The sequence below is a fragment of the Stylophora pistillata genome, chromosome 2 (assembly GCF_964205215.1).
Source record: "Stylophora pistillata chromosome 2, jaStyPist1.2, whole genome shotgun sequence".
In the NCBI taxonomy this organism is placed as follows: Eukaryota; Metazoa; Cnidaria; class Anthozoa; order Scleractinia; family Pocilloporidae; genus Stylophora; species Stylophora pistillata.
In genome coordinates this window covers 23,357,261-23,363,260 of record NC_142520.1, presented here as the reverse complement: position 1 = coordinate 23,363,260, position 6,000 = coordinate 23,357,261, and the positions used below count along the sequence as shown (strand labels likewise).

Sequence of the window (6,000 nt, the reverse complement as noted above, 5' to 3'; positions counted from 1 at the left end):
TTGTTATCATTGTTATTATTATTATTATCATTATTATCATTATCATTGTTATCAATGTTATTATTATTTCCATCATGAATTATTAGAGATGCTTGGAAAAAATGATCTATAGTTCCCTCCAACTCATTATTCTTTCAGTTAAGTGAATTAAGACTTTGTGAACAATTACTGCTTTATTCTGTCATTCCTGATGACCATAGAAATGGTGAAAGTCCACAGATATTATCCCTCTAAGAGTTTCTCCAGGGGTTTTTTTTTCCTCTGAATTTGGTTACAACAGAATGAAGGGCATCAGAGTATAGTGCGCCCAGCTAGACATGAATTGCATTAATATTACAGGGTCATTTTGCTGTATTCAGGGTTTAATCTTAGTCTTCTACAGACAAGTTTGTACCTCTAAATGCAAAACACATTTTACAAACTTACAAAAACTGCCAAGAAACAGCTACTAAATTTAAGGAAACATGACGAACAAGTCAACTAGACTGTGTACTACACATCATTGAAATCAAAGTATCACTTTAGGAACATAAAATCGCAAGGTCAGTTTCCCATTTTTAGTGCCTGAGAAAAGATCAGGCCACCAGATTACTTCAAATTTCCTGGTTGCTCGTCCATCTCAATTGCCAACAACCATTTTAGTTTACTGGGTGAGAATCGTGCTTGATTTCTTGCCCCATGCTCTTAATTGGCCGCCTGTAAAGCTTGTTGAGAGTTTAACAGCTACTACTTGCAGCAACCTCCATATTCCCCCGATAGCTTTTCTTAACTCTAATGGTACAGAACTTTGATGACTCAGACCAGAAATAACATCATTCACTCTACCATCCCTGTAATAAAAAACTTTGGATTTTTCTCTCCATACAGGGGGCCGCAAATGTATTTTTACCCTCGCACGTTTATAAAAGCATTCGGCATGCCTGCTAACAAAGCTTGGATGTATGTTTCAGGAACTTAGTATCTTTCAACTCGACACCATTTGCCTGAGACCAAAATAATAATTACGAAAGTTAAGTGATTATTTACTTCTGGAGTGAAATGTACTAAATGATTTGCCCTTTCAAACATAAACCTGAGTTATCAGGTTTTGTCAATCACAAAATTACACGCCGGGTTATTAGTATTCCTTGGGGACCTTCCCATATTATCGTAAATATCTAAGACAAGCAGGTCATTTAGCTAGGTAATCTATGTTAAAAACCGCGCTGTACAGCACTTCGAATTATTTTCCTCACTCATTTTTCTCACACTGCAACTTCGCGTACAACGCAATTATTACTACGCAGTCATATCTGGTGTCCAATTGGGAGAAGAGCTTATTATTTTTGTTTAAGAGGTGAATTGCGATTTCTTGTATGTCCCCTATTTCGTCGAAGAACAGCTCGAACAAATACTGAAAGTAATGAGTAAGTCACTATGAACAACTACTGCAAAGTGACAGCACTATCGAGCCAAACTGAGAACTGTTCTTTAATGATTTTTAAGATGAACCACCAATTCTTACTATTTTTAATTTCTGCGTTTTAATAGACTTTGACATGTTCTTGAGAAGATATTAAATCGGTTAGCGCTGTTGTTCCCTTCTAAATTATTTTGGTGGAAGCGCCTCAGAAGACACTGGTTTAACTAAAACCATATTGGGCGACGTTACATTTTGACTGCACAACCCGCAATTAAATTTAATTTTAACAGGTATTCGAGTGTGTGAAGAACGGAAAAGAGCAAAATTACATACCATCGGCCTTTCGATGCACGGACGAATTAAAACTTTTTACAATTCCACTTATCCATTGCTTGTAACTGATAGACCTTGTCCTTATTCTTGCGGGAGGCCGTACGATCTGTTGTCCATTGTAGAACTTGGCAAACTTAGCGCACTCTGCCTCGAGCGCAACAATGTGATCTTTCGATTCTCTATCTCACTAGCGCAGTTGTTGTGTTGAACATGGACGAATAATACATCGCAGCGTGTCTTGTAGATAGCTAGAGATGCCATGCATGTTTAGGATAAGCGCTGAATACGGACGAGCGTTAAAGCCGCCACTGAAAAAGCACAATCGACCGTTTTTCATTGTAAGGATCAGGTCTTTCATACAGCTGTCTGAATTAAAGAGAGGAAGAACGTCGATCTCGCTCACCTAAGTAGCGAAGTACACCACGAGCGGCGACGATGATCAAACACCTGGAAGATCACCGTGGTGTCCCTCTACTCTTTGGTATCATAACCAAGAGCGAGCCCTTTCGACTTGTCACTAAGTTTTACGGTTTATAAAACAAAGGCCCCGCTCTACACAAAGCCTTAAAGAATGAAACACTAGAAAAGCTTACTTAGCTTGGAATTATAAAAATTTCCTTTCTTAAAAATCGAAGATTTTCATGGTTTCCGTAACTTCGTATTTTTCCAAATTTCCTCTTTTACATGTTATGCTGTTTTGCATTTTCTTCAGCGTATAATTTATTTCAGCGTCGATCATTTATCATCCTTAGAAGAAAATATTCTGATCTTTACGTTTAACTATAAAATTGCTTTGGCTTACATTGTGCGCATAGAAGGAGCGTTAAATTAAACATGAGTTGATTCCACGCGAGGGTTTTACCTGGAAAAATGCCTGCACACGAGAGACAACGACATTACCGCGTGTCCCTTTCCGGAAAACATTCGTGTTATGACAAGAAAGATCAGCTTAAGGGTTTTGGGTTACCCAAACTATGCAATTTTGACGCCGAAAAGTGCCAAAAAGTAATTACAGAAACTTCATCCGCAGCACCTTGAACGTGCTGTGGGCGCGTACTGAGATCTTCTCTTACAGTTAATAATTGCCAGGCGCAACTCAGATCCGGCTTAGCCTAATTTGCATAAATTTTTTTGGTGGGCAAAGCTCGTCATGTAATTTTCTTTTTTGGTCGCGATACTGAACACAACTGCTGAATTATTTCAGACATGGACGAGTGCGCCGAAAATACCCACAATTGTAGCAAGGACAACGCCACTTGTACTAATAGCAAGGGATCGTTCAACTGTTCTTGTCAACCTGGATTCAGAGGAGATGGATACAACTGCACAGGTATTTCATATTATTAAGAACGCGAGATTTTGAGCACGTAAACTTACCAACTTCTCTGTAAAAAGGCCATAAACCTGGCGGAGATGTGATGCTGTGGAATCAAAGAAGAGAAGGCGGCCACCCTTCCCGCACTCGCCTCAAATCTTACCACACCTAAGAAACGCGCGTCCTAAAATATGAATATTGACCTCTCGCATCAAGAAATGTATTGCGTACGGCTTTCACAACGCACGCTGGAATCACTTTCCTGTTTTCTTGCCACAAGAGATGGCGGTAAGCTGCCAGGCAATACATTCTATGAAAGAAAGGAAAACACAGATGAATAACAAGGAAATAAACGAACCCATCGATAGTAAAACGAAGGTACAAGTAGTTACTACAAAGCGTTGGTAAATAAAATAGGGATGAGAGACTTTTGTAAAAAAAAAAATAATGGATACTAACCCGTTCTTAATTGGATGTGGGATAGGATTACGGCATGTGTTGTGAATACCGACAAGTGCCGTACGTAACACATCAGTATCGAGGGAAGCAATCCTGAATTTCGAGTACTCAGTTATACAAAGAACTCTGGTTCATAGAGGAAATACAAAATGTGGTAAGCCACGGGAGTAAAAGTCTGACTTATAAAGTTGTTACACTGAACTAATGAAAATGAAGTAAACAATAGATGCTACATCGAGTAACAGTACATACGGTAATGACTTACAAAGTTGTTTCACTGAAAGCATGAAAATGTAGTAAACAAGAGAAGCTCAACCGATCTACATAGCACATACAGTAAACACTACTAGCGCTTCAAAACGAAAAAATAGAAATTCAACCGGAAACATACCTGAATCATCCAACTTTTGACTCAACTCCTCAAGTTCTTGAAAACAAAATCATTGGTCAGCCTTTAGCATAGCTATGCAATGATCCCAGCAAAGACACCATTTTGCGTTTCCAACCCTCCAAGAATAATCTATCGGAGCTTCTGCTTCCAGTTCTTCGTCTGAGACGACTGGTTCTTCACCAGGATCATACGTCGGCTCGAACTGAAAAGGCTACATACCACTCATATTTGCCAAATGAACGGAGAAATGCGCTTAGCTTTGTACTTTGTTATTGGGCCTTCTCAAGTTGGTTCCCAACACTGACGTCATAAACGACTGCTGCTAATCATTTTGAGCTGACGATCTTACAGCCGCAAAAGCGGGAAAAAAGCGGTTTCAAATCAGATTTTCTTGTAAAAAAACAAAAAGTGAACGAAAACGAATATCGACACTTTATATTACTCCTCTAGAGCTGACTAGAAATAAAAGCGAAGAGAATACCAACTTTAGGCTTCAGTTCCCCTCTAGGGAAGTACATGGTATACCTTTGTCTTAGGAGTTAGAGTGCGTTTGAGCCACCCTCCACCGGAAAAAGGGTTAAAATTCTCTTTTCCATATAGCACCATACAGTTTTTAAATTGGAAGCCCAATTTCGACACCTTTCTTTTTTATTCTTTAGTGTTGTATTTTTGTACTCAGAAGGGCTGCCGACTTAATTTCAGACATTGACGATTTCAGACATTGACGAGTGTTCTCAAAGTATCCACAACTGCAGCAATATAACCGCCGCTTGTTCAAATACCGTGGGAGCATTCAAGTGCATTTGTAAACCAGGATTTATTGGTGACGGACATAACTGCACAGGTACGTACTAAACAGTGTTCAAAACAAAATGCTCTGTCGTGTCTGCGTGGAAAACCTACAAACCTGGCTGAGACAAAGTCAATATGCATGGCAATCTGATATCACTTAGGGCATGATATATGCGTTACTGGTGAAGCGCAAGCTCAAGATCGCTGGATATTATTGTTGAAGCGTGAGGTCAGGATCGCTGGATATTTGCTGAGTTGCTTTGGCATATTCAGCCATCCTGACAGAACAGGCTCGGCCAAAAAGGAATTTACTATATTGCAAACACAGTTCGATTTATAAATATTAAGAATCGTCACTACCCCTCGTACGGCTTTCATTCTGCAGTATTTTGGTCTTAGGTCTGTCAATTCTATTTCAGACATCAACGAGTGTGTTATGAATATCCACAATTGAATGCTTTTGATGAACGCAGAAATCCATATAACTCTGAAACTCCACGCACAGCTTCAAAAGGTTTTATTCAATCCTTGTGTACTTTTGGGATAAAATGAATGATGAGGGACTCACCTATCTCACTCGTCTGTTTATCGAACCAAGATGAGCTTGAGCTGCACCTATAAATTTAGTATCCCCAAACCTCCCCGTCGTTGTACTTGATCACGATATTGGATACCAACTGTTGGTTTCATTTTAGGCATCGACGAGTGTGCCGAAAATACTGATCCACAATTGTAGCAAGAGCAATGCCACTTGTATTAATAGCAAGGGATCGTTTAATTGCTCTTGTAATACTGGTTTCGGAGGGGATGGATACAACTGCTTAGATATTTCAAATTATTCAAAACGCGAGATTTGGCGTGTAAAACGTACAGATCAGCATATGAGAATTACAATGTATATTTTGGACTTAGGTGCCACTCCCGCTAAAAGCGGTCCACTCGACTTCCCGTCCAAAAAAATTTTCCTTATTTTTTTTTTTCTTTTGAAAAGGGTTTAGGACACATATTTCAAAAATAGTTTGGTTGTTTTTGAATTCTCTTTTTTTGCATCGTCACAAGCGAAATTTGACTTTTGGCTAACCACCCGTGTAGACAACGATCGAAAGTGTAGATTTCACAGCTTTTGTCGAGCGCGCTGCGACTGCAATAGTGTTGCTCACGGAATTTTCTCTTGCTTCAAGTTACAAGCTATATTCAGTTAGTTCACAGACAAAATATGGAAACTTCACTAGAAATCCTATTTATACCAGCGCGATCATAAGAGCCCCTTCCTTTCGACCTTAGTTTGCAAATCAAAAATTAACCAAA

The 6,000-nt window shown here is 39.2% G+C and overlaps 1 long non-coding RNA gene and 1 pseudogene across 2 annotated transcripts; both read right to left on the bottom strand.

The window, feature by feature from the left end:
- Window positions 1-669: 669 nt before the first annotated feature.
- LOC148737891 (uncharacterized) lies at window positions 670-2,579 on the bottom strand. 2 transcript variants are annotated; one of them, XR_015996655.1, is made up of 3 exons: window positions 2,139-2,579; window positions 1,736-2,043; window positions 670-983 (listed from the first exon to the last, which is right to left on the bottom strand). It is a non-coding gene; the product is annotated as an uncharacterized LOC148737891 (long non-coding RNA). The 2 variants fall into 2 exon arrangements; XR_015996656.1 differs by having other exon boundaries at window positions 1,736-1,983; window positions 2,139-2,576.
- A 639-nt stretch (window positions 2,580-3,218) lies between these two features.
- On the bottom strand, window positions 3,219-4,126 carry LOC148737890 (uncharacterized; annotated as a pseudogene).
- Window positions 4,127-6,000: the final 1,874 nt, after the last annotated feature.